Source organism: Rattus norvegicus, chromosome 7, assembly GCF_021556685.1.
Source record: "Rattus norvegicus strain SHRSP/BbbUtx chromosome 7, alternate assembly SHRSP_T2T, whole genome shotgun sequence".
In the NCBI taxonomy this organism is placed as follows: domain Eukaryota; kingdom Metazoa; phylum Chordata; class Mammalia; order Rodentia; family Muridae; genus Rattus; species Rattus norvegicus.
The window spans coordinates 27769860-27793207 of record NC_141540.1 but is presented as its reverse complement, the minus strand read 5'-3'; the positions used below and the strand labels follow the sequence as shown (position 1 = coordinate 27793207).

The 23348-nt window shown below is 47.0% G+C and overlaps 2 protein-coding genes across 3 annotated transcripts in view; one reads left to right on the top strand and one right to left on the bottom strand.

The window, feature by feature from the left end:
* The window catches only part of Abtb3 (ankyrin repeat and BTB domain containing 3), a 278860-nt gene that overhangs the window by 187467 nt on the left and 68045 nt on the right, over positions 1-23348 (top strand).
* The window catches only part of Rtcb (RNA 2',3'-cyclic phosphate and 5'-OH ligase), a 208990-nt gene continuing 200530 nt past the window's right edge, over positions 14889-23348 (bottom strand). Inside the window, exon 9 of the transcript XR_015624177.1 lies at positions 14889-14941. The gene's annotated coding sequence lies outside the window, so the exon portion shown is untranslated. The remainder of the gene's footprint in view (positions 14942-23348) is intronic.

Below are 23348 nucleotides of genomic sequence, written 5' to 3'. Positions count from 1 at the left end.
GTAGAGCTGTGCCTGAGAGCCCAGGTGCTCCCTAGGTAGATCTCGAGATGCTGGCATGGGATGCTGTTATTTCATCAGTATCTATTCTGTGCCTAGCATGCACATGTAAGGTACTTTGTAGACCATGTAGTATTACCCCCACATGCTTGTCTGCAGCATAACATTAAACTGATAGTAAGAGAAGAATTCTTACTCAGAATCCAGCAAGCATCATAGACCATTCATTTTATATAAAATTGATGGACAATAATTATATCTATTTACAAGGCACAATGAGATTTTGATCCATGTATATGTCTGTTAAGGAAGAGAAATGTGCTCCAGGCATTCTTTAATACTGGAGATTAAGCACTTAGATTGATACCCTGGCTTTCACCCCATTGGCTGAGTGATCTTGGATAAGTTACTCGGCCACTCCGAGCCTCGCTTTCCTGGACTGTACTGGAAGCTCGTGGAGCTTTGTGCGTTGACACGTTTAAAGCTCTTTAAAGGTCTCAGCCCACATTAAAAACAATGGCCATCACCACTGCGTTGTCTCTGCTGTCTCTCACATGAGCTTGGAGCAGGCTTCAAGGATTTGAATTGCCCGGGGAATCTTGTTAAAATGTAGCTTGAGTTCATTAGGCCTGAGGGTGGTGCTTACACTTTCTCTTTCTAACTATCTCCCAGGTGAAGCTGTTGGGGACTTGGGCATCAGTCTAACAAGGTCTTACCATTCTTTTTGTTTAATTTTTGTTCAGGGTTTATACCAACCTCCATTTTTTTTTAAAGCTACATGCAGACAAGAATTAAGCTTTGGTAGTGACTACATCTGCCAATGATGTGGCTTTGCAGATTCTTGGAACCTGATAACCATCCCAGTGAGGGCTAGCTCTAGCCTCTGCAGTTTACCCGAACAAACAGGATGTGGCATTGTCCAGACAGGACCAGCCTACAGCACGCTCAGCTCTGAAGCCACCAGCAAAAAAAGCAGCTCCCAAGTTAATGATCACCCGTAGCTTCCCCAAGGTAGCCTGATGTCTCTACACATCTCAAAGCTGGCAAATTAATGCAGAACTGTGCAAAGGATAGGTAAGGCAGTATTTGACAGGGGCCGTCCCTGGGGACAGCATTCAGGCAAATGGGACTTCACCGGCATCTGGACTGTCGACATCTGCAGCCTCAGAACTTGTTAAGCAGCTTTGGCTGGGTTACCTAGGGAATTTGCCTATGTAGAGGGACAGCTTGTGCCCACGGGTGACAAGTGGAGGGGCAGGCTCAGCCTGAAGAACAGCACCTGTCCCCAGCATGCAGGTACAGCCTGACCACCAGCAGGTATAACACTTACTCATCTCTAAAGCCAGGCCTCTTCTGGATCTGCTCCATTGGACACCAAAGCAGGTTCATGGGGTCTGACACCAGCTTTCCTTTGCTTTGTAGGAAAAGACTACTCTTGCTTATTGATTCTGTGATTTGTATGTGTGTATGCAAGTGTGTCTGTGTGCATGCATCTGTGTGAGCATGCCTCTGGTGTGTGTGTGTGTGAGTGTGTGTGTGTGTAAGTGTGTGTGTGAGTGTGTGTGTGTAAGTGTGTGTGTAAGTATGTGTGTAAGTGTGTGTGCGGGTGTGTGAGTGTAAGTGTGTGTAAGTGTGTGTAAGTGTATAAGTGTGTGTCTGCAAGTGTGTGTGTAAGCATGTGTATAAGTGTTTGTAAGTGTGTGTGTGCATGTGTGTGCGAGTGTAAGTGTGTGTAAGTATGTGTGTAAGTGTGTGTGTATGTAAGTGTGTGTGTAAGTATGTGTGTGAGTGTGTGTGTAAATGTAAGTGTGTGTAAGTGTGTGTAAGTGTGTATGTGTGTGTAAGTATGTGTGTAAGTGTGTGCATGTGTACGAGTGTAAGTGTGTGTAAGTGTGTAAGTGTGTGTAAGTGTGTGTGCATGTGTAAGTGCGTATGTGTGAGTGTGTGAGTATGTGTGTAAGTGTGTGTGTAAGTGTGTGTAAGTGTGTAAGTGTGTGTGCGTGAGTGTGTGTGTGTGTGCGCATGGGTGTGATTGTGTATAGAGGCCAGAGGCCGATTGCAGTTGCCCTTCATTCTTCAGAAACCATTGTCCATTCGCTAGCCACCTGGGCAGTTTGCGCATTCATTTTACTCCTTCGTTTGGAGATAGAATTTCTCACTCATCTAGGCTTGCTGGCCAGTAAGGTCCTCCCACTTCTGCCTGCCCAGCATTTTGGCACAGGTTCTAAGGGTTAACTTCAGAAACTCACGCTAGTAAGGGCATCTGTATTACCAACCGAGCCATCTCTCCAGTCTGTGACACCTTATGTTTATAACCCTGACTCACAAACTCGAGCTGCCCGGCCTGGTCCAGTAATCCCTCCCCGTGGTGGGTATTTAAATTTAAATAAAAGGGAATCAAACCAAACCAAAGAGTTAGTGCCCTGCCATAGAGAATCTAGCCTCCTTTCAGATGCTTGGCAGCTGGCGTGGCCTCGAGGGGCAACTGACGGGTCTTGTAATGGACAGCAGGGACCTAGGACATCACCATCATCACAGAAGTTTCTGTGAGACTCAATGCAAGCAGCGTTTTAGGACAGTAGCCAAAGAACTCCTCCTCCTTTCCCAAGCACCATGAAAGGAATCCTTACAGACCAGGGATGAGCTACCTGCTGGAATGTACATCGTACATTCAGATCATCGTTCGGCTGAACTCAGTTGTATTTTAATTATTTTTAAGCTGGCATTCATGATGATGGGTTTCACTATGGCATTTTCACACACGCGGGTCATGTACTCCGCCCATATCCACACATTACCTCCTGTCACCCTCCCTTTCTGAAGTCCCGCCTTCCAAACGGACCTCTTCTGCATTCATGTCTTATATAGGTATATTGCTCTAGTCTAATTTCCCTGTAGGAAAGAAAACATGATATTATGTCTTCCTGAGTCTGATTCATTTTGTTAACATGATAACTTCCACTTCTGTCTACAAATAATTCGAGATCTCTTCTTCGTCGCTGGACGAAACCCCATTATGTATAAACACCACATTTCCCCCATCCATTTGCTTGTTTGGCTAATTCCATCCCCAGACTGCTGCGAACAGCGCTGCTGAGTGTTAGTGTGAAACGGCTTTGTGGTGTGAGGATTGAGAACCCTTCCAGTACACACCTAGGAATGGTCTGGCTGAGTCAAACAGCAGCCCTGTTTCGAGGTTTTTAGGCACCTCCATACCGATTCCAGTCACAGCTACACCGGTTTACACTCCTGCCAGAAGTGAAAGCCAGTTCCTCCTTCTCCACATCCTGGCCAGCGTTTGTTGTTTGTTTTCTCTATTAGCCATCCTGACTGAGCTGAGATGGGCTCTCACTCTAGTCTTTGATTTACCTGTCCTTGAAGGCTGTGGATAGTGAACATTTTTTCCATATACTTGTTAGCTATTTGTGTTTCTTTTGAAAACTTTCTGCTCAACCCACCTGCCCATTATTCTTTTTATTAATTGGGTAATTAATTATATTTATTAATTGTATGCTTTTGGGGGTGTTCGATTGTGATGAAGAGGCTGTCTTTTCTCCAGGGAATGATGGTACTAGTTTTGTTTCTGTTATGATGATAAAATACCTCCCAAAAAAAAAAAAAAACAACTTAGGGGAATTGTTCAGCTCTCAATTACAGATTACAGTCCTGTATAGCAGGGATGTCAGGCAATGGGGACTTACAATAACTAGTTACATCACATCGATATTCAAGAACAGAGAGGAATGAATGGATGCTTGCTTGCTTGCTTCCTTGCCTACTTGCTTGCTTGCTTGAGCTCTACTCAGTTTCAGCATTCTTCTACAGTTACAGAGCCCCTACCTAAGGAATAATGCCGCCCATAATGGGCTGGGTATTTCAGCATCAATTATCTTAGTTAAGACAATCCCCCACAGGCAAACCTGATATAGACACTCACTGTGTTCCTTTGGCTGGCATATTTTATGCAGTACCATGCTGTTTTTGTTACCATGGCTCTGTAGTATGGTCTGAAGCTACATTGTGATTCCTCTAGCATTGCTACCTTTCATCAGGACTGCTGAACTCTTCAGAAATCACATAGATTTTAGATTTTTCTTCTATTTTTTGGGGGGGGAGCAGAATGCCATTGAATCTTAATGAGTATTGCCTTAACTCTGTAGATCACTTTCAATTATCTAGAGCTGCATTTGTAGAGAGGAGGCGATGTTCCCATACCCAGAGATTGAACATGAGTTCTCACACGTGCTAGGCAAATCCTCTGACACTGAGCTACACTCTGGCCCTTTTCTTTAAATTTTCAGCTTTGAGAAATTTTGAGAGAGTGTCCTGCTCCATTGCCCAAGGCAAGCCTTGAACTTGTGATCCTTCTGCCTCAGCCTCCTGAGTAGCTGGCTTCTAGGTCTATGCCTCAGGGCCTGGCTTAGAGCAGAACTTCCTAAAGTACATCATTAGCATCTCCATGCTGTTTCTCCAGAAACTCCCAGGATGCCAGCTGCCTTGTAAGTTTCGGGGCATCTACAGATCTTCCCGAGAGTAGTGCGAACCTAGAGTAGCCACTCGTCCCTTTTGCTATCCCTGTCTTGATGATGACCTTTAGCCTCAGAGAGGTTAAACAGCTTGCCTGCTTTGCACAGCTAATGAGGAACCAAGCTAGGATACAAAGGCATGAACCCAGAATACCTCTCCCAGCCACATGCCCTGCCTGGAGCTGAGGAGCCCTGAGATGAGCAGAGGCCTAAAAACAATCTTGTTTTCAATATGCTTCCCTTCCCTCTTCCCTTGTTCTTTTAGTATCTTCCCTGGCTGGGGCCTCAACAAACACTGCTGATGATAAAAGAAACAAAGATTGCCAGACCACTTCATCTAACTTGACTCTAGTTTTTAAACCTCAGAGACATGTGTTAACTTCCTAAATTCCCATGAAGGTAAACAGAGCCTGCCTCTTTGGTGTTTACTGCTCATAGGACACATGACAACCACACATCCTGCTGAAGCACATTGTACTGTTTTGTTCCATGCATGAGCAAATGGGTCTCATTAGCATAGCCATCACCATTTGTCATTCCCTTGTAGTAAGTTTAAAATCCCCTCTTCGTGATCTTGAAGCATAGACAGCACCATTATCAACGACAGTCTCTTGCTCAGTAGACGGAAATCCACTCATCCCTTATTCTCCCTTTAGCTCCGCACAGTTGGATGAACCCCTGCCAAGCTCTACTGCTTTGAGCTGTGCCTCACAAGAAAGTGGTACCTCGACACTATTTGAGCATCTCATGTTTTGGCCTGTGTGATTTTTTTTCTCATTGTTTTTACTTATACGAAGCCTTTGATTCATTATCCACTTGTCCCTCAGTCAGTCTGTTGCATCCAATGCCTGCCATGAGTTTTTCAGTAATGGAAGCCAACGGCCTTCCAACTCTTCAGGAGCAGGAGAACTCTAAAGACTTTGATGAATGAGTTGGGACCTCCTTCATGAAAGCCTCACAAGATAGGTGTGGTTAGCGTCGTCTGAATCTTACAGACGGAGGAGGTGAGGTAGAGAAGAGAGGCAAGCGGCCCAAGGTTACAAGGCCCCAGAGTGACAACCCAAAGGGCTCACAGTCCAGCAGCCTAGTCCAGGACGTAGTATGGAACGGTGACACTTAGCTGCTGCTTGTCAGTCCCTGAGCAGAAGAGGGAGGACCATGGGGCCTTGTGTGGCCCCAGCTCAGCACCACTGAAAGGGGGTGCTGAATGCCTATGGGAGGTTACAGACAGACTACCTGAAGGACACAGGTGAGGAGGGTGGTGCTTGGGTCTGACTTGGGAAGCAAAGGGGTAAAAATTTCAGAGAGGACATAAAGGACAGGGTGTGACGCCCACCCAGCTGTACTCAGGCTGTGATCCCCAACAGTACTGCTGGAAAGTAGGCATCTGGGGCTGTGGGTGCAAATTCTAGATGCTACAGCTGTTTCACTATCAAAATGCCCAAATATTTTCCTAACAGTTGATAAAAAGCCACTGCCTCGTGTGCCCCACCCCGACAGGACAGTATATCCTAACACCCTGACACCCTGTAATTACCGCCATCAGGGTCTGGCCTTGCAGTGCAGGACCTGGGAGGCCCTGTCTGTACCGAGGTCACAGGATAGACTGCTGCTTGGCCTTGTTGGTAATTGAATATTTGGAATAGCGTCCATGAGTTCCAAATAGAGGGGAAAAATGATGGCCTGCCCATGTGGGTTGGTCTTTGTGCCTCTGACAGGAGGCTAGGGTTGAAGGTAGGGGTCCTGGGGTGCTTGGGAGGGGCAAGAGCAGAAGGCAGAGCCTACCCATCCCAGGATGTTCTCTTGGCACACTCTTCTGTCCTTCTGGTACTGTGTTAAGCCATCCCTAAGGCCTGAGAAAGCCTCTGTTCTCCTTAGGGCCTTTACTGAGGAGCTAGACAGGCTGTGGAGTGCTGGCCTGTGGCAGGCCTGGGAGAGTGCTTGTCAGAACTCCTCCACTTGAACTTCAGAGTCACCTTCTGAGATCAGGCCAATCTCCATATTTTACTAATGGAGAAGAAAGTGAAAGGTTCAAAACCTTGCCCAAGGTCACAGAGCCCTGTCGATGACTGGCTGGAAGCTGAGTGTTCACACTTAGTGATCCCAGGGGTCATATCTTCCCAACACCTCCCTGCAGCTCTGACATTGCAGATGGCCCTCCACTGCCCCCATGCCTGTGTCCGGTGCTGCCACGATGAACCCTTGCAGGCAGAGCTGAGCCCTGTCTGTCTCTCAGCCTTCTTGGTGCTGAGTAGGTAAGAGAGTTAGGCCAGCCTAGGACACGACACAAAGACAGAGCGCAGAATGATGCAAGAAGCAGCTTCCTGCAAGAGTCCCAGAGAGTGACGAGCCCACAGTCTACAGAGCACAATTCTCGGCAACCTCCAGGCCCTGATGCCACCAGCAGGCCTCCCTCTCCTGGATGGCCCCAAGGCAAATCGCTTAATTTGCCTGGAACTGACAGCTTTTTGCAGTCCCTGTGCTTGGATTCTGAAACACACAGGGAAGGGGCCAAAAAATTTTCAGAGAGGACATAAAGGACAGGATGTGACACCCACCCAGCTGTACTCAGACTGTGATCCCCAACAGTACTGCTGGAAAGTTGGCATCTGGGGCTGTGGGTGCAAATTCTAGATGCTGCCCAGTGCAAGCTAAGAGCTGGCCCAGCATGGGGGCGGGGGAGGGGAGTTTCCTGGAAGCAGACATGGTCTCAAGCAGCCCATGTCTCAGATTCCGGACCTAGCGAGGGTAGCCTTGAACTCCTGATTCTCTTGCTTCCATCCCCGAGGTGCTAAGATTACAGGAGGGCACCACCACGTCAAGAGCTAAACCAGGCCCTCGCACAGACCACCAATATCGCAGCACTAAGCTACACCCACCGCCCCGGGTGCCCACTCTTCAGCAATTGTGTCCGGGGATCGCAGCCTGAGCATAGCCGGGTGCCACGCCCTGTGGGACTAGCCAGAGCAGCATATCTACTCATCTGCCCGGAAGACGCACTCCAGAGGTTCACACCCTTCAAAGGTCACTCCACAGAACAGCCTCCGCTGTTTCCCAGTGTCTTGGCTTTTATCGATTTAATCGTCTAAACCCTCTGTCCGTCTTGCTCTCCCCGTGTGCTGAATTATTTTACAGCTGCAATATCAGGTGAGATAAATTCAAATTTCTGCAGTTATTTTTTTCCTGAAAAGGTATACATGCTTTTTGTTAACCACTGGAAAATACAGAAAAATATAAAAACTAAAATTATCTACAACTATACCACCCAGAGGTAGCCAAAAATTAGTACTTAGGGCATCTTCTGGCGTATTTTTTTGTTGTTGTTCTTTAATAAAAATAGTGAGAGTTTTTAAAATATCTGTACTGTGTATATAACTTTATATCCTTTTATTTCACTTAATAGTGTCCCATAAGCATTTTTTTGGTCCTGCAGAACATTCATGCATATCATTTTTAATGGCTGTGAAATATTCCTTCTTGTGAATGGACTGTAATTTGCCTAATGTTTCCCTGGTTGCTGGTCATTTGGGTTGTTTCCAATTTGTGAATTGCTGTTCTTTGAAAACTACCCACCATGGCATGACTAAAGCATCTGTGGAGAGAGAGTGGATATAACAAGAGAAGTCTGTTTGGAGGAGAGCAATTGAAAGGTAATTCGCAGGGTCTCTGATGGCCAATGCGATGGAGAAATTGGTTGAGAAGCCCAGCCCTTTTCCCCACAAGAAGCCTGGTCCAGTCAACCTCCTGCCTCCTTTTTCAAGAAGCAAGGCCTTGTGGGAAAGGCAACCTCCAGGCCTGCGAGCTTTCTTTCCACAATCACAGAAGGGATCTCTTGGAATGATCACCGTGGGCCTCCATAGCATCTCCCTCCAGGCTCCCAGCAAAGCGCCCTAACAAGATTAGTCAGGACTGTTCGTGTTTCCACAGACGCCCCCACTTAAAGAAAACCTTGAGATTTTACGAAACTGAAACTAGAATGCCTAGGATTCCCAATCTGTCTTCTCAGGTTATTTGAAGAGGAAAAAAAGGCCGTATCTGCAGCTCCAGAAAGCAAGTGAGCAAGAACATTGGCCTTTTTAAAAAAAAAAAAAAAAAAACCACAAAGATCAGTGCGCATGCGCCTGACTCAGTCTTCTTGGTGCGTATCAGATGGTTGCGTGTGCTTCTTTATAATGTACCTTTCAGGTGTTTTTGCCCTGCCAAATGTTTTTCCTTTGATATGGAACTTTGCCCATGCAGGCTTACATTCAGTCTTTAAAGCCTGTGAGAAATCCAGTCAAGATTCAGCCAGTCAGGTTCTGGCGTGCCCCGGAATTTTGGCCAAGAGGCCAGCAAAAGCAGGTAGCTATTTTCCCAGCCTTGCCTCTTCGCCCTGCCAAGTTCAGGCTGCAAGGCTGGAGGGAGTCTTTCTACAATCGTCTGTCAGGCACTTCTCTATTCATCCCTGACATAGAACCCCCACCCCCACCCTCAGGTGGCTGCTCCTGGACTCTGGGCATCGTGATGTGGATGGAAATTTTTTGTGAACAGAGCAGGAAGCTAGCACGTGGTGAAATGGAGAGCGAACTTGGGAATGCAGGGATTTTAATAGGCCTCCGAAGCCCTTCTCTGAGGATCTACCTCTGCCATGGAATCTCGGAGCGCTTTCTTGGAAGAGGCAGCATGATACTCTGGCTGCAGTTTACCTTGTTTTAGCTCTGCCTCCTCCCTGCCTTGGTGGCCACTTAATGCCCCAGACACTGACTGCAAACCCTGCTCTAACAAGCGCACAGGTATCTAATCAATGACCGTCAGACTCCCCGCTGTTGATGTGGCTTGTAAGTCAATACTGAGAGGCTACACTAAACTCCCTGGGTAGCCTAAACACCGGGGACCAGGCTTTCTAAAGCTAGAGTCCTCCGTGAGACTCCGCCCCAGATCCTCCTCCAAGGTGACTGTTGGTAAACTGGGAACCAATCAGTACCGAGCCCATATGGACCTTCCTATTCATTTATCTTCTCTCCTGCTCTAGAGTTTCCCAAATGCTTGCCTACTCAACGCCACGGAATGTCCCTAAAGTGTCCTGTCTTCTTGAATCTCGCTCCCCTGCCCCCACTCTGTTCGTAAGCCCTCCCTACCCACAGGCTCAACTGGGGCCGTCGTCAGAGCACCATCTTGGTCGTCTCAGAAGACTGAATGCTCCAACCATAAGGCTTCTAGGTGTTGGCTAAATAGCGTCTTTTCTTGTGCTTTTTCACACTAGCGCAGAAGCTCACTGGGGGCGGGGACCTCTGCAGTATCCCCAAACACCGAGGTTGATACCCAGAACATGTTCATACAATTACTCACACATTCTTCCGTTCGGTAAATAAATAGTACACGGCTGCCTTTGTGGGCTTCAAATCCTACCACAAGAGATGGAAGGGAGCCAAGGCACCGTACTGAAAGATAATGTATAGAGATGGGGAAATAAAGCCAGGTACTCTAATCAAGGAGGGGGATGTCTCAGGTAGGATAGGCAGATTTCTCTTCCTGTGAGCAGGATCTACAGAAAGTAAGGCACCAAGCCAGGGGTGGAGAGGACTGACCTCGACAGTCACAGAGAATGCTAAATGCAAAGACCTGGGACAGCATCATTCTTGACAAACTTAAGGACCAGTCAGCAGGCTGAGGAGGCCGAAGCAGAGCAAAGGGAGAAACGGGAGCAGGTCAGGCAAGGAGTGCAGGTTCTCTCCTGCTAGTGAAATGCTCTGGAAAGGTCTGTGGGTTCCTTAGGATGAACTGGACAGATCTAACACATTCTAGGTATCACTGGGCTAGAAAACAGACCGTTTTGGAAGCAGTCGCTTCCTGGTCTGCCCTTACTGCCCAAAGCACCAGAAGCCTTGTAATCGGTCCCTTCCACAACTTTATGGCCTGCTTCAGCAAGCATCTGTCTGTCCAGGTGCAGCAGAGTCTTTGAATACTCCAAAGCCTTTCGCCCAGGGCCCTTCGACAACTGCCCCCTCCCCCTGCACCAGCGTCACTAAGGCCTCAGCTGGTGCAGGGAACATCTTGCTTCTGAGGAATAGAGGCCCAATATAAGCCTGCATTTCTATTTCTCTTCTGTCTTTCACGGGGTCTAATGTCTTGGTTGGGAAGGGGGGGGACCCTGGAATTTATTCCAGGCCCTTGGCGGGGTCCTAGGTCTGACGTTTAACCTAGTTTTTAACCCACGTCAGGTTCTCATTAAATACTAATGGTGTGGGATTTGTTTTTTCCTTTACTGCAACTGGAAATGAGTCACGATTATTATCCTTTTCCTCAGACTTTATAAGCCAGTCCTGTGAAGCATCCCCCAGACTAAAGCAGGAAACCCAGCAGCACTTAAACCGAGCATGGTTGCAGACTTAGTCAGACATTCTGTTGCGTGACTTTGCCTGAGGAGATGTGAACAGGCAGCAACTCACCCCAGGTAGGGCCCCGTGACAGACCAAAGGCCAATCATACTCCAGTCGCACTTCCAAAGCCCGTGAGTTTACTGGGGTCACTTAGAGGAGCAGGGTGAGAGATTGCTCAAGAGAACATGGGTTACACAAAGACACAATGGAAAGGCCCACAGCGGCATGGGAGACACTCTTGGGAGCTGTCTCCTGGAGCCTCTTACCCAACCCTCTAGCAGCTCCTTTTGAAGGTGATGGTGGTGATGATCTTGGTTTGGTTTTTGTTTACTGAGTCCATAACGTTGAGGAGGGGCCTCGACCTTGTAAATCTCATAACTCTCAGAGCTTCCTGGGCTTCATAAGGTTTTTTTAGCTTCTTCCTAATGTGCGGCCTCCTTCCGTCCTGGAGGCAGTGATTCGCTCTTGAAGAACTCACTATACGACCCCTTCACTGATCGTTTAACGAACTCATTCATCTGAAAGACACTCAGGGAGGACCAGCTTGATACAACGGAACACAGGACAAGCCTTGCTCATCCAAAAATGATTGACTAGTGAGCAGAAATAGTCAAGCAGGAAGCGAATATCACTGTCAGCCTGAGCAGTGACGAGCGTCTATGGGAGGACGGAAGGGTATAGACCTGATGCCCCTCCTCAGTGTGGTTGGGGTGGCCGTACAGACGCCATCTAAGCTGAGGAGAGGCTCGGTGACGTGCGTGCCCCACAAGCACAAGAACCTGAGTCTGATCTCCAGAACCCACGTTTTTTTAAAAGTCCTAAGAATAATACAGGGGTCTTGTCAAAAATCAGTCTATTTCTGGGCCTACCAGATGGTTCACTGGGTAAGGTCACTTGCTGCTAAGCCTGATGACCTGAGTTCAATCCCAGGGACCCACGTGTCGGAAGGAGAGGACCAGTTCTCATAGGTTGTCTGTATGCGCAATCTCTCTCTCTCTCTCTCTCTCTCTCTCTCTCTCTCTCTCTCCCTCCCTCCCTCCCTCCCTCCCTCCCTCTCCCTCCCTCCCTCCCTCTCTCTCTCCCTCCCTCCCTCCTTCCTTCTCGAAAGCACACAATAACAATAATAAGTTAAAATGCAATAAAAAGTTAATCGATCCACTTAACTGTTAGGAAAATGAGGGTTTGGCAAAAGGGGAAATAAGATACGTGTGTAATATATAGTTATTTGGTTATATGTTTCATATTTATGAAGTCGGGACAGAATAAAAATAATTTTGAAAAAATGCAATAATGCTCATTTCTAATTAAATAACTGAATTTAGGAGTGAACCTTAACCTGAGGGACCTAGAGACATTTCCCTTACAGGCTATAGAATTGTGTCCGTGCCAGAGGATGACTGCTGTCTTTGTTTTGTACGGGAACGTGAAAGTGGACGGAATTGCTGACGTGTGTGCTCGACATTCACTTCCTGTAGCAAATATGACACGGCTCGAGCAGGCGCTCTCTTGGGGTGTCCGGGACAGTCGATAAACACCTGGACAGTGTTCCAGAGAGCTATCTCTGCCTCTCTCAAATTTTGATTTTCATTTAATTTTTTGACTTAATAGAGATCTAAAGCAATTTACACTTGAGAAATAAATACATTTGTCTAAAGTTTTCTGAACAAATAAATAAGTGTAATTACCCTTCTTCGGCCTTCACCCTAGGAGAAGACTCAATGCCATTAGTGTGCTTGGTTTGCAAGCAGGTTTTGCTCATACGGAACACCTGTAGGTAGGGATTCATTTATTTTTAGAATCCATGTAAGGACTGGCTTGTTTGCATACCCGAAAAAAATCTCATTTTTATAGTTTTTAAAAGGTCAGTGCCTGTCAGTACGTTCACATCTTCTGTCTGAGCTGGAGATTTGGATTTGCTCTCTATCTTTAACCATCAATCAAGCATCTTCTATCCGCATCTGGCAGTGTGCTCTCAGTAGCCACCACACCAGTGCAAGGCTCAGGAAACTCCAAAAAATGTACACGACAGAGGTCTGCCATGCAGAAGCCCGTCCATGATTGGTATTTAACATTGTCCCGGGTGGGAGCTGAGCCCCTGCTTGTGACTGGGATGTGGGTTTCTGCTTTAACAACGTACCTAGGATCTAGGCTCTATCAGACAGGAGCACATTCAGGGTTTGTTCTTGCCTACCCGAGCCTCCCCTGGCACCCCTGTGGGAAACCTGGGGGAGACTTCTCACACCTGAAGCCAGATTGTACTGATAGCTTCTTCTCAGGCCATCTCCACTGATGATGACTTTGGGGACAATTTTGGGTGTCTGACTGGATTTTGCAGGAAGTGACTGTCTCCTGTGCCACTTGCCTGTTGGGTGGGTCAGTATTCCACAGAGTCTCTCCTTTGCTGTGTGGTGTAATAGTGTGCTATTTGCACGCTCGTGCCCACATGTGGAAACATCCGCCTTTTCGTCCTACAACCCAAATGTTCTTACCGTACGTAACCCATGCTTCTGGGAACCAGAACTGGGTGACGGAAAACGCTGAGCCAGCAGTTCTGTTACCCTTGCTGGGTTGACTTTAGTAACGACACATCGAAAGTCCAACCACTTTAATTCAATGAAGGTGACTAGAAACTAGAAGCATAATCGCTGTGCCCTTCCTTCCATCAGACAAGGGGGCATGGGAAGAACATAGTGGCATTGGAACCCTGGGCCTGTAAGAAAGCTACTTCACGAGTAATATATTAGCCCTTCTGTCTCACTGGCCAATAAGTTATATTTCGACCAGTGCCAATCAACTTACAGAACTGCAAGGTGTAACAGATTACTTATAGAAAAATGAGTCTACTTGTATATTTAAAAATAGGGAGTAGTGCTGGACTTGGGTTTGTGTGTGGCTCTAGACATTATAGTCCAACAATCTATTGTATGCCCAAGTCTCCTTCCCAAAGGGTTGTCCGGGTGTACCCCCAAACCCCCAGACTTAAGAGCTGAGACTCCTTGTGCTCTGAGGTACATAGAACAGGATCTTCTCTGTGGAACGCACACATCTATTCCTCATGGCCCTGTTAGACATAGCTCTGCATGGCCCAAAGCAACCAGACTTCCCTGGACACCTTCACTGGGCCAGGTCAGACTCAGGACACCTTAATCGCTCATTTCATGAATCTGCAAGGACTCAGAGGTTCTTACCCATGTGACCTGACACACTTGGCCCAGTTACTACGGCGCTATCTAGCTCTGCAGCCTGCACACACTTGGGAACTGCTAACGGTTATTTCCCTGAGCGTTTATTAAAACACCTAAATCCTTTCCCCGAGCATTTAAGGAAGGAGTGAAAGGAAGTAGAGCCAATGATAAATAAGCGTGGTGACCTTATCCTTGAGAAGCCCTTTCCGGGGGTCCAGACAGTGGGGGTCTTCATTCCAGGCCTGTAATAATGTGCTAGGCCTTGACTTGAAGCCTCACTATTCCAAAAAGGGGGAGAGTGGTTTCTGTTTGTCCCCCACGGGCAGACTCAGCTCCTGTGTGTGGAGGAGGAGCAGGGAAGTAGTGGGGCCCCACAAGTCCATGCCCAGGAGAAGTAGGTCAGTAAGTCAGGATACAAGGGGAGAATGGGATGTGCCTAGAAAGGTAGGGACGTGCAAGTAGGTTGTCGGGCCAGATTTAAGCAACTGAAGGTTCAACCTGACTCATCCCAGCAACAAGCAGGGAATGCACAGTGGGACCAAGAGGCTGGAAGTCCACATGCACACTGCATAGCTTGTACCAGGAACTGGAGGGAAAGGCCTGCTAACCCAAGGGGCACAGAGCTATCGCGTAGGGGCTCCCTTTAGTCAGGCCGGGATACTGCTATCGTATTGAATACTGTCGTATTCAAAGGACTTAATGGTAGAACTCTGGTCTTGCGGGTGGTGTCTTTGCTGTATTTTTTTTTCCTGATTCTAATATGTGGGAGATTTTGGGGCAGCTTCTTTTTTTTTTTTTTTTTTTTTTTTGGTTCTTTTTTTCGGAGCTGGGACCGAACCCAGGGCCTTGCGCTTCCTAGGTAAGTGCTCTACCACTGAGCTAAATCCCCAGCCCCTTGGGGCGGCTTCTTATGTTTGTATTAGCGCACATTAATCACACGTGATAATGGACTCTTTCTATACACACATATGCTGTGTTTCGAGCGTGTTCGTTGCCACCCCATTGTTTGGTTTTTGCCTCCCTCCTAACACGTGCCGCTCCCCTTCCTTTCCCCTAGTCCCTCCTCTGTGAGTCTGCGACCATGTTGGTTATGTATTCAGTGCCTGGGGTAGATGAAGATGGATGAACGTCACTCTTGCAGACAATGGCGCAGCTGCCCTGCCCTTCCTTCACCTGAGAAAGGTGCCTAACAGCTGGGTGCTAGGTAGCACCTGTGTGGCATCCTCCCCTGTGTACCCACATTCAGAGCCAACCCCAGCACCTCAGACAGTTCTGCCCACCTGCTTTCCTATCTGCACCCCTCCACCCTAGAGGTGCGCAGCCCTCAGTCTTACTGGACTCCCCCTTCCTGGCTTATGGCACCCCCTGGTGGATAACCACTCTGTTCCCCAGGACTGGACCCAAAATGCACCCCTGTCTGGGAGAGTAAGGATTCTCCTGGAATGGAGTTAGATGCCACCCCACCCCACCCCACCCCCAGTCCTCTTTCCATCTCTCCAGCTCCCCGGAGGAGCAGCCCCCTGATGGGGACAGGATGTCCCCAATCATGGAGGTCTTTACTGCCCAAAACTGTTGACTACTAAAGAACCTTGGCCCCTGACAGAAGCTGTATTTGAGAGCTTCTGTCACCCGCACCCCATCCCAGTCCTACAGAGAGCGGGATACATGTCATTTGAGAAGCAAATCACGAGGATATTTTTTTCTCAAAGATCTATCAGTCTGCTCATTGGCCATCAGCTGTTTCCTGCAGGCATAACACTTCCTCCCCCACCCCCCACTTCCAGGGTCTCCTAATCCTCCTGGACACTTCTCTTCCCTCCTTCCTCTGTGCTCCTTGTTTAGTGTTTCCTCTTAATGGGAAGTTTTAACTCACTGTCATTGGCTGCCTCTTCTGTGGGGGTCCCTCACTACATTGTGATGTCTCCCTTTTTGTCAGCAACCCGGTGAATGGAGGAGCTTCGATTCATCTGATCCCGATGATATCTGTTTAGTCATCTACCCTTTGTGGCTAAGTCAGTTCTGGAACTAGACTCACAGTGTGAGCTAGTTATAAAAGGAAACTTGAAACAGTAATTTAAACACATGTTGGGCTGGGAAGTGGCTGTCAGTAAATGCTCGTCATACAAACGTGAGGCCCTGAGCTGGATCCCCCAGAACCCACATAAAGAAGTTGGACATGCTGGCACAAACATAATTCCAGCTCCTGGAAGATAGAAATAGCAGGGTCCCTGGGGTTCACTGGCCAGCCAATCTAGCCTAGTAGGAGAGTAAAAGGCCAACAAGAGACCCTATCTAAAAAAAAGAGAAGGTAGATAACATCTGTGAAACAGCACCCAAGGTGATCGATTACACACACACACACACACACACTTACGGGGGTGGAGGACAGAGAGACAGAGACAGAGATACAGAGAGACAGAGACAGAAAGGGGGAGTCATTTAGAACACAGAAGACTAATGATTAAGCAGGAAAAATCTCTTCTAGTATTTTAGCTTTGAGGTTTCTGACTGCCAAAGGCAAAAAAGGGGGGGAGAGGGAATATAAATTATATTCTCACCATTGCATTTAAATGCACAGGCATACACACAGAGAAAAATATACTATTGTGCGTATAAAGTAAACTCTTCCCGTTGGGTATCAGAACTTGGCCATTCAGTCCGGGGGTTGTAATCTCAGACCTTTCTGGTGACCCGAAGGCCTTAAGCCGTTGAGGAGTGAGTCTAGAGAAATAAGCACACTGTGCTCAGAGCTGCTGGGGTGTCTCTAAGTCATGTCACAACTGTAAAGTAACGGCAGGATTTATTATACAAAAGAATGGGGCTCTTCGTAATATACAGACAGGGTTAGTGACGCTTTCCTCCTGAAGTGAGACTTGCGGGTGCTGCGACCCAGCCTCCTCGTGTCCCAGATGAGAGTCCCAGTGCTCAGAGTCCTGGTCGGCGTCACACTGGTCTTTGGAGAAGCATCAGAGGGATGGCTCACCTGTGGATTATGATTCCTGGTCTTCTTGCAATCAAACACCAGTTCTGCCTAACAGCTGTGCCAGCCTGTGCCCATTAGAGACTCACTAACCTCACACCAGCACCGTCATTTGCAAAACAGGGAGCCGCAATCATCATTACCCTCTGCTCACTTCTGTGATTAAATGAAATCATGTGCAGGGAGCCAGTCTACACCAATCCTGGAGCCCCGGAAGCTCCTGAGGGCTAGAGCATGGAGCCGGAGAGATGGGTCCATGGCTAAGAGCGCTCGTTGCTCTTATGGAAGACCTGGGTTTGGTTCCCTGCACTCACATGGTAGTGGACAAGCATTCGTAATTCCAGTTCTAGGGGATTCCAGGGACCTCTTCTGGGTTTGCGGGCACCAGATATGCATGTGGCGGCAGGCAAACACTCATATTTTCATATTTTTCATATATTTCATATATACATATTTTCTTAAGTGCTAACTACTCATGATTAGGATAGAGACACTGGTGGTGGTGGGGATAAGGACAGTGGTAAGATGGGTGGTGACTGCGTTAATGAAGATGATGGTGCTAGTGGTAGTCATGGCGATGACAATGTTGATGATGGTGACAGTGGTGATGTGGATGGTATTAATAGCAATACTCATTCGTGATCATGAAAAGACAAAGTCAAAGTATAAGACCAGGACATTGACTGTGGCCCTCTACTCATCACCTCAAGCTGTCTGAAATCAACCAGACCCAAAAACCACATCCTGAGCTTACATTGTTCCCAGGGCAGCCACCACCTCTACGTGGCTACATAAATTAATTAAAATGCTGGTTTTTGCATCACACTCCCTCCATATCATGTGCTTGGCAGCCATGCCTAGCCAGAGGCTGCCATGGTTGACAGCCTAGATGTGAGCAACAACAGCACAGAAAATTCCACTGAACAGATTTCTGCTGGAAGCTGCCCTCATAGGCCTTCCAGAGTTCTTCACCTGAATAATTTTCATTTTCCTTCTCTTAAAATAGTGTGCCATTGTTTTAAGCTAGAAGAGATGATGCTGTAATCTTTAAACTCTACCCGTAAAGTCACTGAGGCCAAGAGAGGTGGGAATAGTTTTGCAGCATCACAGCAAGCTACTAACAGAGCCTGGTAAGAGCTATGCATCTGATGCCACACATCCACTTTCCTGTGGTAGCACCACTGTGGGACCTGCTCCCCAAGCATGTGTCTTGACAATAGCGTTCTTCAGACTTAGAGCCGGGTTATCCATACAACCTCTCCTTTCTCACTGGCAAGGGAAGATGATTGACAGTTCACAGGTTTATTGCAAGGGAACTAAAATGATACTTTCTGAAAGTCAAGACCCAGTGGCCAGGATATCAGAGAACACAGGGTGATATTCTAGGCTACCTTTGACTTCCCTATCTTGTTTTTGTTTTTTGTTTTTTTTTTTTTTTTTTGGTTCTTTTTTTTCGGAGCTGGGGACCGAACCCAGGGCCTTGTGCTTCCTAGGCAAGCGCTCTACCACTGAGCTAAATCCCCAACCCGACTTCCCTATCTTGTGTGTGTGTGAGTGTGTGTGTTTGTGTGTGTGTGTGTGTGTGTGTGTGTGTACATTTGTATGTGGGTGCATGTGTGTACATGAGTATCTAGACACCAAACATTGATGTCAAGTGTCTTCCCCAGTCACTCGCCACCTTTTTTGAGACAAGATCACTCACTGTCTCAAATGGATTGAGCTAGACTACCTAGTCAGAAGGCCCAGGATCTGCCTGCATCCTCCCCCACAGCCTGGGCCTGAAGATACACAACAGCACACCTGGCTTTTCACTTGGGTTCTAGGGGCCAAGCTCAAGTCCCCATACTTGCCCAGGAAACAGTCTACCTACTAAACCATCTTCCCGGCTCTTGGTCCCTTTGCCTTTCTTGTTCCATGGTAGGTTTTTTTTTTTAGATTTATTTATTTTATGTATGTGAGTACACTGCTGCTGTCTTCAGACATACCTGAAGAGGACATTGGATCCCATTACAGATGGTTGTGAGCCACCATGTGGTTGCTGGGAATAGAACCCTGGAACCCTGGAAGAGCAGTCAGTGCTCCTAACTGCCGAGTCGTCTCCCGAGCTCTTCTGTGGTGTTTTTAAAGTTTTCATTTCAAATTTTAGAGTTACTCATAGGCTTATACTTTCTTAATGGATAGGAAGAGTCTAAAATCATGATGACCTAATAGGAACAATGGAAGGGTAGGTCCTGTGGTATAGGAATGGATCTAAGGATCACTGAGAAGTAATTAGGACATGGTGGCACACATAACAGCTCAGCACTCCGGGACAGAAGCAGGAGGGGTGAGGGTTCCAGAACAACCTGGCTACAGAGTGAGATCCAGGCTCATCTACCCCATCTCTCACCCCACCCCTGTCATTTAAAAAAAAAAACCGAATTAGCTACAGATGACATAAACTCAAGTGCAAAGTCTTTAAGCTCATAGTTACTTACCATATGAATATAGTCTTGAAATAAGACTCCAGGACAGGTGCGAGCATTTAAGCCTCTCTCAGAAATACAAATCCTTCTCTCTTGTTGCTCTGTCTCCAACAGCATGTCACTTCCACCTCAGGGTCCAGTTTGGCTGCCATCCTTCAAATCCACATTCTTGCCTGCAGAATGGAAGAAGAGCTGATGGGGCCTGGCCGGCCTTTAGGGCCTTTAGGGCCTCTTCTTCTACTTCTTCTACTTCTTCTTCTACTTCTTCTACTTCTTCTACTTCTTCTTCTACTTCTTCTACTTCTACTTCTCCTTCTCCTTCTCCTCCTCCTCCTCCTCCTCCTTCTTCTCCTCCTTCTCCTTCTCCTTCTCCTTCTCCTTCTCCTTCTCCTTCTTCTTCTTCTTCTTCTTCTTCTTCTTCTTCTTCTATTTCTTCTTCATCTTCTTCTATTTCTTCTTCTTCTATTTCTTCTTCTTCTTCTTCTTCTTCTTCTTCTTCTTCTTCTATTTCTTCTTCTTCTTCTTCATCATCATCACTACCACCAAAATCAGGCTCCTACCTTCAGGAAAACAGAATTGTGTGATATTATACTAGGTAGTGAAGAGCTAGCTTAGTACACACATAGCAATGACACTAGTGGGTGTCATTTTCAAGTGAAGGGACACCCAGGAATCTATTATAGTATGAACATATTCTCCACACAGTTCCTAAACAAAGACCTGAGGTTGGCCCTGTTTCCATCCTCAGGGCCATTTTTGCTGGTCATCCAGGATGTTTCTTCTTTGATCTTTCTGAATCCTCAACGACAATTCTAAGAAAGGATGAACTAAAGTCTTGGTATCTTTTCATTGTATTCTAGAAGTTTCCAAGCACTGCCTGTAGGTCCTTCCCTCACTCTCTCCATCATCACCCCTCCCCCCAGTCTATCTTCCTCCATTGGATTCTTCCTTCTGAGTCTCGACTCTAGTCATGCCCGCATGAGTTCCTCTTAACCACAACAGTGCACGGTGCCTCTGGGCCTTTGCACATGGCATAGCCCTGTCCGGAAATGGTTTAACACACAATGAATAGCTCACTCTCAGCCCTAATGCCGGCATCTATAGCCCAGCACTGCTGCTAAGAACTGTGCCTTTACACAAGTTACACAGTCTCTCTGTTCTTCCTCATTCTCTGTAAAATAAAGGCAATGATAGCATATACCTTAGTGTTCTTGTCATTTCCAAATGAAGCAATAAAAGAAAAATACAATTTTGCCTGGCATATAGCAAGCCCTAATTAATAGCTGACTGTGTGCTAGGCATTGACTGTGTGCTCAGCAACCTGGCAAAAGTTCTTTCAGTTTGTCTTTACAACAAATCCTGTAGAGTGGCCAAACACTCTTTCTCACTTCTATAGATGAGGAAAGTGAGTTTCAAAGAAGTCATGTGCCCAAGGCTGCATAGCAGTCGTGCAGTAGGCTTTCCTGCCACCACATGTGGTTTAGTAGCATGGTGGGATCCCTTAATAAGCCATGTGCTGCCTCGGGCAAACTTTCTTTGCTAATCCTTCGGGATGTAGAGGCAGGCAGGCAAGCATGACCCCTGGGAGCCTGCCTGGCCATAACTTCCAGGCCTTGCCCAGCATTGTCCCCCACCCACAATGCAGTTTCATGGTCCTCAAGTGGTGTGTCTGCATATGAAAGGTGCTACAAAGTGGTCCTCTGCGTGTGCTTGCACCCCGCACATCCTCCAGATCTCAGACACTCGTGTATGATGATGAGGGATTGGGGTTAATGATTCAAAAAGACAAGTTCACCTACAACAATTAAATCTCATTGCATGTGTGCGCTACTCAGAATCTCCCCAAGAAGTAGAGCTGATAACACTAGGAGAGGATAAGTGGATAGTCGGGTTCACAATTACATGTTGGATAGATGGTAGGATGGGTGGGTGGATGGACAGAGGGTGGATGGAGGGAAGGCTGATTTACCAACTGAGTGACAAATTAATAGGTAGATATATAAATAGAGGTAGATAAAGGGTGGATGGCTATAGGTAAACATAGACATTGCCTGGATGGACAGATAAGTAGGCATACTGAAACATGGATGGATGGAATAATAGATTCATTGATAAATCAGTAGAGAGATGGCACATCAATCTGTCAACCATACACATATCCTTTTGGTTCTGTTTGTCTGGAAGCTGTGACATTCATGTGCATACACTCACATAAACACACCACACACACAAAGAGAGAGAGAAACACATATGCACACACGCACGTACACATATACATATTTACAGAGAAAGACTTAACTATAGGACAGACAAGCAGAGAGAACCTGGAAAGAGTTGATGTGGCCAAGTCCAAGGGCTCAGGGTAAGAGTCTCTTTGCCTCAAGGACAGTGAGGTCCTTCCATGTTATGAAGGGCAATTGACTCACTCAGAGTAAACAGATTTAAATGTTAATTTCAGCAACAACCAAAAAAAAAAAAAAGCTTTAGAGAACTCTTCGTACTAACCTTTGGCCAAATACTGAAGTACCGAGGCCAGTGTGCCATTGAGAGTTTCTGTACCCAAGCCAATGCTATCACACAGGCCCCTCAGACAACAGTAAGGGTGCTTGGTTCATCGTAAGTACCTCAAGCCTGATAGAGTTCATAGGATTGTTAGAAGAAAGATAAATGAGAATCCTGACAAGACACACACACACACACACACACACACACACACACACACACACACAGCCTTTGATACAAAAGCAAAAAAAATGTTAGGCATGTGCTTTCTTTTCCCAGCTACCTTGAAGCTTGGGGATTTTGGAACTTAAGCTCAACCAACCTGATGTATCAGCCCCACTCCTATTCCAGCTCTCTCCTGGACCTCAGATCTCCTTTGAAGCTCTTATGTTTGGTGCTATTTTCCTGCATGATAACAGAACTCACTTTCCCTGACTTCAGACTTGAATCATACTGTTGCCTACTTGTTCAAACTGCACTCCACAGACCAGCATACCATCTTCCCGAGAGCCCATTAGAACTGTAGAATCTCAGACCTTGACCTAGACTCTCGGAGATGGAATCTGCATTTCAGCAAATTCCTAGTCGGGTTCACATTTACAATCAGGAGGCATGGACCTGAGGCACTCCCTTTGACTCCTCCCTCTCCTACAGGAACTACCCTATTGGCAGCTAGATACGCCTTTCACAGTAGGACTGTCACCATAGTAACCAGTAGGGCTGCCTCTTGTTTCTGCCATCTTCCTGGCCTTGGTGCCCCGATATACAGCAAGATTGCATGGCCATTGCTATAGAAACCAATTTATGACCCAGGAGCAGCGTTTCCTCCATTCCCTGTATTGCTGGAATTATGAGCTTCCTAAACCGTAGTCAAACACTGAAACTCCTCTCTAGTCTGAGAAAGTCTCAGCAAACAGCAAGGACAAAAAGTCAGGGCCACAGGGCTTAAGAAGGAATGCTGCAGAAACCGCCAAGGTTTGCTTCAATCTAAAGAGAAGGCAGGGGCAGCCCCACGTAGCAAAGCATTTTCCTCCAGCAACGAGACAGATGAGGGATGCTGGAGCTTCGGCTGCTGCTGGGATCTTGAGTTCACATGCCAGGATGCGCACATGATCTCATCTGATCCTGACAGTAACACCCTGTGTTTGTTAACTGAGGCTGCTGTGAAAGCATTGCTGCAGGGCTGGAGAGGTGGCTCAGTGGTTAAGAGCACTGACTACTCTTCCAGAGGTCCTGAGTTCAAATCCCAGCAACCTCATGGTGGCTCACAGCCATCTGTAACGAGCTTTGATGTCCTCTTCTGGTGTGTCTGAAGACAGTTACAGGGTACTTAT